This window comes from Pleurodeles waltl, chromosome 4_2, assembly GCF_031143425.1.
Source record: "Pleurodeles waltl isolate 20211129_DDA chromosome 4_2, aPleWal1.hap1.20221129, whole genome shotgun sequence".
Lineage (NCBI taxonomy): Eukaryota > Metazoa > Chordata > Amphibia > Caudata > Salamandridae > Pleurodeles > Pleurodeles waltl.
The window spans coordinates 742,151,605-742,159,947 of record NC_090443.1 but is presented as its reverse complement, the minus strand read 5'-3'; the positions used below and the strand labels follow the sequence as shown (position 1 = coordinate 742,159,947).

At 48.3% G+C, this 8,343-nt stretch overlaps 1 protein-coding gene across 2 annotated transcripts in view; it reads left to right on the top strand.

Moving 5' to 3' along the window:
* The first annotated feature begins 756 nt into the window (after positions 1 to 756).
* The window catches only part of BCAR3 (BCAR3 adaptor protein, NSP family member), a 167,645-nt gene continuing 160,058 nt past the window's right edge, over positions 757 to 8,343 (top strand). The window contains exon 1 of one of the 2 annotated variants that reach the window (XM_069232382.1): positions 757 to 1,010. The gene's annotated coding sequence lies outside the window, so the exon portion shown is untranslated. Of the gene's footprint in view, positions 1,011 to 3,068; positions 3,122 to 8,343 lie in introns of those variants that run through there. The other variant, XM_069232383.1, reaches the window with a different exon arrangement.

Genomic DNA, 8,343 nt, shown 5'->3' with positions numbered 1-8,343 from the left:
CATCGATTTAAGCAACACCATATGGTTGCTTGTAAAGTCTTAGAGACATGAGATCGAATACCAAAGCGCCTTCTGCTGGAATCTGATGAACAGCGCTGCAACAAAACATATGCTGCTATCTTCAAAACCAGAGCTACTCGTTTTATTAGCGCTGGATAGGTGAAATGCTCGCCGTGACCCAATCATAAGGCTTCTAAGATAAAAGCCTGCAGCAGGCGCGTGAACTCTTTGAGCTATCTAACCAGCAGGTATATAATTTCGTGGTTTGACGAGAGCCTGGTTAGAGCATACACCCTGTTTGCTGATACACGCTATTACAAGAGTGCCGAGGGAAACCTTCGTATAGCGCACACTGGGATAGCGTGGGCACTAATTTCAGTAATTGTCTGTTGCTTCTTGCCCGCACAGTAGAGCCCAGTCACAATCATTTTAATGGATTTGGACCTTTGTTCTCGGTGACAGGGAAACCTATAAACATGCACTAGCTGCCCTTGCGGGGCTCATAATACCGATTAACACGTGTAATTCAAGTTACTGGGGTCAGGCAGCCGAGCGGACCACACAGCGTGCACACTATACGCTGAATCAATTTCATTTTACTGCAGGTTTCGGACGAAACAGTAGGAATATATGAAATGCTGGGAGAGGGCAGCGGCGGGTCAGCGCGTGCGGCGGGGCAGGGGGCGGGGGCTGAGGGGCGCTGGCACCGGCCGCTCCCGCCTGCCCGGGGGTGTGGCTGAGGAGCAGTAAATCAGCGCTGGTGCCTGCGGGAGGGCGGGCGTGAGTTCATCGGATCGCGGTGCGCGCTGCACACACAGCGAGGGCGGCGGGAGGGCTGTGTGCATCCTCAGCACCGGCGGAGGGGTCTGCACAGCACCCCGCGCTCCGACAGGGCAGAGGGATCCGAGCCGGCGGAAGTGTGGGTCTCCCCGGCACTGCACGGGATGCTTGTCTGCACCGGTTGAATCGATCCAGCAGTCCGATAGTCTGCGGGCGATCGCTGCCTGAGGGTAAGGAGCGTAACTTGTTGCATCGGTGATAGTTACTTGCATTGGGTTATCAGCCATATTAATCACCGCGTCCTCTTCCCCTTGCCTTTCATCCTGCACGGGGCTTGGCGCCTCGAAGCAGCACCTGACCGGAGTTGGGCGCTTTGCAGAATTATTATAAAACTGCAGCGCATTCTGAGAGTGCGTGTGTTTATCGTTCCTGAACGGGGACCGTGTGCAGCGTAAGAGCAAGTTTTTGCTTAAAAACGTAAATACAACGGACTTGGAGATTCAGCAGGATACAGAGGGGTTGACCTGCTTTGGAGGGAGGAAGGTTTCAGGAAAAAGAGGGTGAGAACACCGAAGTTATCAACACGTTTTTTGTTTAGGGGGCACGCTTTTAAGTGAGAGAGATGCTGTGATACTACAAAGTTGTTGCATGGGGCAGAATACGCGCCTCTCTCTACCTTACCCCAGAGATACTGACGAGTTAATCTTTTCAAAGAGATCCAACACGGGGAGGGTGTGATTGTGATCTCGTCAGAGGGCCCCTCTGCTGACGGCTGGAAACCCCCTCTGGATGGCCCCATTGTGCCGCACAGATCTGCCCATTGTCAGCCCGGCTCGCCTGCCCCCTCTGCGCCGGGCTCTGCTAGCGGGCAGGAAGGCGGCCGTACAGCTTTGGAAGTGAATTTGAAAAGGTCTCAGCTGGGGGAGGCAGGGGCAGCCACGGGGGGCACACATCCCAACCTGCTTCTTCCCTAAAGTTATCTGAGGATGGCAGCAGGGGTGGCCGTGTGTCGGCCTGGGGGTATTGTCTGGGGAGTATTGTTTGGGGGAGTGAATGGCTGCTCTCAGACCCACCCCCGGGGAAAGAGGGCGGAGGGCGTAAATCTTTGTTTTTGACTTGACACTGCACATGCTGATAATGGTTTTCACATCTGCCCACTCTAGGATGATGGTCGGGTCTAAACATCCTGCTTTCAGGTTTAACTCAACACATCACGTCTGTGGGGCGTCGTTTCAGGAGCCTTCAGTTTTTGACAGATTCAAGATACAGATACAAGTTGGCTGATCAGGAGGGAAAAGGCACGTCTTCCGCCAGAAAATGGTCTATTTCAGTTTAGATCAGACTCTTTACGCTTTACGTCCAATTTAAAAGTTACGTGATAAACATGTTCGATTTTTTATATAGTCCAATCGCTGGCATGAGAGGACTCAAACACACGCAAAAGGAGAAAGCGATGGGGGAAAACATTATGCCACGGAAAGTAAGAACATGGCACACGAGAACACAACTCTGGGGATTTAGTCTCCTCTAGGTGCTATAAGCAACAAGGATCAAATAAGAAAGACATCGCGGCACACGGGTTTGGTGTGCCGAGATTACGGGCTGTCCAGTATAATAAACGGAGTCCAGCGTAGGTTCACAAAAGCCAGATCTACTACGATTTTTGGGATATTAACAGAAGATCCATTACATGGGTTAAATTAGAGGGACATTGTTTACATATTCTGTGAATAAGAACTTTTATATGTTGTATCTTTAATGCCGGAGACCCTCATTATTTAGTATGTATGCTTGAACGGAAGCAAACTTTGAGGAACTTGCTGATGGAAATGAATGGGATGCCACTGAGAGGCGGCAGGTCACTTCAGCTGCTACTGTACAGCTGCCACCGCCCTGCTGTTCCGGGATGCCTTCTTACATCTGTCACTGGGTGGAATCTGTGTGATCACACTTCAGACGGGGCCCGGCGCTGATTTCCACACCCTGATAGTCTACATTTTTCATCGCCTGTGGTACTTTCCCCTCGCGCTTTGTGCTTGCCACTTGTTGCTGCGGCTGCGAGGGGACGCCCACACTGCCCCCTAGTGGCCGGCGCGGCGCACCGCACTGCAGACAGTGAGGTCAGCGGCACGGGGCTGGCTTGTGCCGGCTCGTTTTATGACACACCGCTGTTGCTGATGCGGGTCCTCAGGTGCGTGCAGCCTCCGTGCACCTCTAGTGCCCGCGCAGCATCAGAAGAGCGGGGGTAACGTGAGAGGGGAGGGAAAACAGTGGCACCGAGGGCGGAGGTGAATTTCCTCTCAGAGGGGGTGCAAACTCCTTAGCTCTCTCGCCACCAAGGGTGAGGGCAGAATGTCAAGCGTTTAATCCCATTTAGAACGAATGGAGAAAACATTTTTTTTGGAAGACAATATACCCCATTCCTGTGGGCTAAGTCTTATTTGGTTAGTGTCACTCCACCATCTTTTTTATTTTGTTCACCTGTCTAAAAAAACAACATGATTCTGTTGACTTCCCTAAGGTCACCATTTTAGTAAACCTGCATTATATTACATTATGATCATGTTTTGTTTACAGTCAGCGTGTTACCAGGTGGTCACTTCCAACATTGCATATGGCCAGTGTAGGCATCGCTCCCCTGGACAGTCCCATTTAATTTGTTGGGCATTTGCGGGCTTCCAGACTGGCGATACCTTAAACAATTTGTCTCTCTAGAACACACAGAATATGCCCGGGTGATGGGATTTAGTGCATGGGCTGAGTAGCCATACTGCCGAATACTTTTTTTCTCTCCATGCTTATCAGAGTGATCCCCTCCATTCAGGTCCTATGGACACTGTTTCAGGTCCTGCATGTTTGCGTGAAAACCTAATGCATCCTGGGTGTTGTAGTCCCGTTTTGCTTTCATCATACTAGTTAGATTAACACAACCCAAATCAATGATTTGTAGGCGAAATTTGGGATAAGAGACAATGTCCATAATGACCTGGAGTGAGGCCGCAGGTCTGAAAACAAATTTACTAACCTGTAGGAGTTTTGGAGCTGTCCTCTCCGAGGTCTTCCTGTGGAACAGCGGGGGGGGGGGGGGGGGGGGGGGGTAGTTGAATAGTTCACATTGCTCATCTGTTTATGTTCTCGGCTGTAGGGGTTATCACTGTGTTTTGGAGCACCTGTGACCATTCCCTGCTGTAAAGTGGTGTTCATCAGTTCTTTGATGTTCTGACCAAGATTGTTGGTACCAATTTCGCTAGGCGGTGTTAGAGGTGGTCCAAATAATAGGTCTTAGATGGTAATTCTACCTTCTGTTTCCTGTTTGGAGAGGCTTGTCTATAAACAATGTGGTTTATAAGGCATGGATTACCAGAGGGTCTAGAAGGGAATACAGACCTTTCAGGATTGTCTTGATTGTCAATATGGATATTTCTGATTTTGTATTAGAAATGCTTTTTTCATATATTTGATAATATGGCACTCCCCGGATACTGTAATTTATGATAAGCATCTCATGTGGGAGGCGTTGTATATGTGTTGTTTATTTGTAAAACCCCAACAATGTTAGAGGCACAAACCTCAAGGCACTTAAAACGTTAACACACAAACAGTGTAGTAACCCAGGGTCCAACATATATTTACACTAATTCAAAATATACAATTTGATCATAAATACATTGCATATAAAACGAATGACATATGGACTTTTGCCAGCATAAAGTTCAGAATCTACGCAAACCATGGAATTTCGGCTCAGGCCAGTTTCTCAGATCCAGGTTATGAATGGAAGGTAAAGTGGGAGCTTGCAATTTGGAAAGTACCAGAGGAACCTAACCACATTTGTTTTTCCACCTGCTTCCAGCTTGGAGCGCATGGCAACATGATTGGCTAGAATAATCCAAATTGTATGATCCAGTACCAATGATCAGGGTGGATCTCTGGTATTCTGGGAGCAAAGCCTGCATCTTTACCACATTTACTTCTATAAGGTCTTCCCTGTTTTGTGGTACAGAGATGTCAGGGTAGATTTTGAATAGTTTACTTGTTTGGTTTGCCGTCTTACTGATAAGTAGAAATGCAGTTAACATTTTGTTGCTATGAACAGCGCCATAATATAGCCCTTCACATGAAATTAGAAGACAAGTCTTAAGGTATGTGTAGGATGAGAGAAAGGTGTGCTTTTTTAAGGGTGTATTGTGCCATTTTTCAATGTGCTGGATTTGGTGGATTAGTGGTGTGTGGACCAGTCAGTTAATATTGGTTAAGTTGTGGTTCATTAGTGATTTACTGAACACTGAAGATGGTCTTCCAGAACTGATAGGTCCACGAAGTGGATTACATCAGGTCCAGTGCAGGTACAGCTTTGTGATCAGGGGATTAATTAGGTAGGAGAATCCCTGATCTTCACCTTACACCACTCTTGTTTCTTATCTCATGTATCAATGAGTAAGATGAGCTCAAACGATAACAGGCCACACACTACCCTCTAGGCTTGTCCACATCTTGTTTGGGGAAGCCAGTAGCTTGAGAGAGCCTCGAAAATCAACACATCATCTGTTACCCCAAAGCATGCTTCTTTTTTTACTGGAGACCAATGGGATGGGTGAACCACAGCACTCCTAGATTATCAGTTAACTCAGAGAGTGTATTGTATGTTATTTCATTTGGGGAACCAATATGTTAGACAAATCCCAAAGATATTACATCCTGCAAGTTATTTTGTTTGGGAGCATGAGTGGAATGGGTAAACCCCAAGCATCCCATGTTGCTGCTTTCCATCTTGTTTGGAGGCATTGAAGAGATGGGTAAACACCAGCCCCCCTACCCGCCTCCCCCACCCGAAAAAAAATATCCCCCTTCTTTACCCATGCTTATACTCCTTTTGAACTTGAGTAAATCAAGGTTGCAGGATGGTAGCTGTCATGATTGCACATGCTGCACCGGGGCCCAAGGGTGTGAGGGGCCACCATACCACAGTTATAGGGTGACCTACTTCTATGAGTGTGGAATATCGTGGTTTAAATATCTGGTCGCCTGCCCAGTATTACTTTTACTACCCAATCATGGGAGCATCAGTACCTATTTACATTCTTGCATTAAGGGTCATGTCACCCTCGCGACGCCACTTTGGGTGCACGTCTTTAAGCGGTTACTCATTCCACCCTTTGGCACAAAGGCCGCCTCACAGTCTGCTGTGGCTCTCACTCAGTCCTTACTTCCCATGATGCAGCGCGGCTCCTTCCCTTTTGCCCTGTGTGTGAGCGTTCAAACATAACAAGGCATTCCGGGCATACTCGGCACGTGCGGATTTTTCCTTTTTGGCAAACACACTTTTCTTAGAATGTTCTTGTTTGCTGGCTGCGTGCTTATTCAAGGTTTAATCCTTAAATTCTCCTAAAAACGACAATGCTACGGGAATAGCAGGGGGTGGTTGGAGGACCCTATTAATCACTCCTGAACTATTCCCAACCCCCCGCTCCCTTCCCTGTAGCCCGCAGCTCACAAGACCTGCCCACGGATAAGGTTTTTACAAAGGCCAGGGGTGTCCTACCGAGGAGGCAACCTTTTCCCCTCATTGAAGGGATGTGAGTTTCAAGTTATCAGACTGGCATATAAATGTGTAAAACCATTTATTCAACCAGCAGGGTGCATGCGAGGGGCCTAAGGGGCAGCGGGAAGGGAGAGGAATGCGATTGGAGGAGAAGTAAGAGAAAACAATGTTTTGTAAGATAACCAATATTTTTCAGGACTTTCAAAGCAGAGAGTGTGTGTGCTTTTTGTCTGTGTGTATTTCAAATGTTCTGCTGAAATTCGACTGACACCTCACAATACTCTACAGAAAGCACCTGCACTCAACTACTTATTAGAAAATACTTTTATTATGGAGGTGTACCCCCTTCCCCTGAAGCTCCGCCCCTGCCTGCTGCTTCACGGACTCGGGAATGTGAGGCACGCGAGGTCTTCTGTAGGCAGGTACAAGCCAACTCTCACCACATACACAGGGGTGTAGCTTCCACTGGTGCAGCAGGACCCAGAGGACCGAGGAGCCCACAGAACCATGATTATTGCCCTATTATTCTAACAGGCCTCTGTATCCATGCAGTAACACTGACTCAGGAGTGATGGAGAAAGCAGGCCTGTAGCGATGCAGTAGTTAGTGCTGGACAAAGCAGGCCTCTGTGTCCATGGAGTAGTTAGTGATGGGGAGAGCAGGCCTCTGTATCCAGGCTGTAGTTAGTGACAGAGAGAGCAGGCTCCTGTATCCATGCAGTAACACTGGCTGAGGGGTCCTGGAGAAAGCAGGCCTCTGTAGCCATGCAGTAGTCAGTGATGGAGAGAGCAGGCCTCTGTGTCCATCCAGTAGTTAGTAATAGAGCAGGCCTCTGTATCCATGCAGTAGTTAGTGATGAAAGAGCATACCACTGTGTCCATGCAGTAGTTAGTGATGGATAGACCAGGCCTCTGTGTCCATGCAGTAGTTAGTGGTGAAAGAGCATACCACTGTGTCCATGCAGTAGTTAATGATGGATAGACCAGGCCGCACTAACACTGTCTCAGGACTGATGGGGAGAGCAGGCCTCTGTGTCCATGCAGTAGTCAGTGATGGAGAGAACATGCCCCTGTATCCATGCAGTAGTTAGTGATGGGGAGAGCAGGCCTCTGTATACATGCTGTAGTTAGTGTCAGTTAGAGCACGCCCCTGTATCCATGCAGTAACACTGGCTCAGGACTGATGAGGGAGAGCAGGCCTCCATGTCCATCCAGGAGTTAGTGACGGAGAGAGCAAGCCTTTGTATCCATGCAGTAGTTAGTGATGGAAAGAGCAGGCCTCTGTATCCATCCAGTAGTTAGTGATGGGGAGAGCAGGCCTCTGTATCCATCCAATAGTTAGTGATGGGGAGAGCAGGCCTGTGTACCCATGCAGTAACACTGGCTCATGACTGATAGTGAAAGCAAACCTCTGTGTCCATGCAGTAGTTAGTGATGGGGAGGTCAGGCCTCTGTATCCATTCAGTAGTTAGTAATGGTGAGAGCAGGCACCTATCCATGAAGTAACACTGGCTCAGGAGCAATAGGGAGAGAAGGCTTCTGTATCCATGCAGTAAAATTGGCTCAGGACTGATGGGGAGAACTGGCCTCTGTATCCATGCAGTAACACTTGCTCTCAACTGATGGTGAAAGCAGGCCTGTGTATTCATGCAGTAATACTGGCTGAGGAGTGATGGAGACAGCAGGCCTCGGTATCCATGCAGTAGTCTGTGATGTGCAAGGATGTATTCTGTGGAATGCTGTGGACAGATCTTTGTATCCATACAGGGCTGGAGGCATGTTGTGCTGTGGACAGCTCTATGTATCTGTGCAGGTATGGAGGCTCATAAGTACTGTGGACAGATCTCTGTATCCATGCAGGTACGGAGGCTTGGGAGTGATTTGGACAGCATGTCTCTCTATCCGTGCCTCATGGAAATTGTTTTCCTTAGCTCATTTGCTGAAGTTGCAACTTTTCACTACACGACTTACAGAATCTGGATGCCTGTTAGAAATGGGGTCCCTAGTTGGCAGTGATTTGCA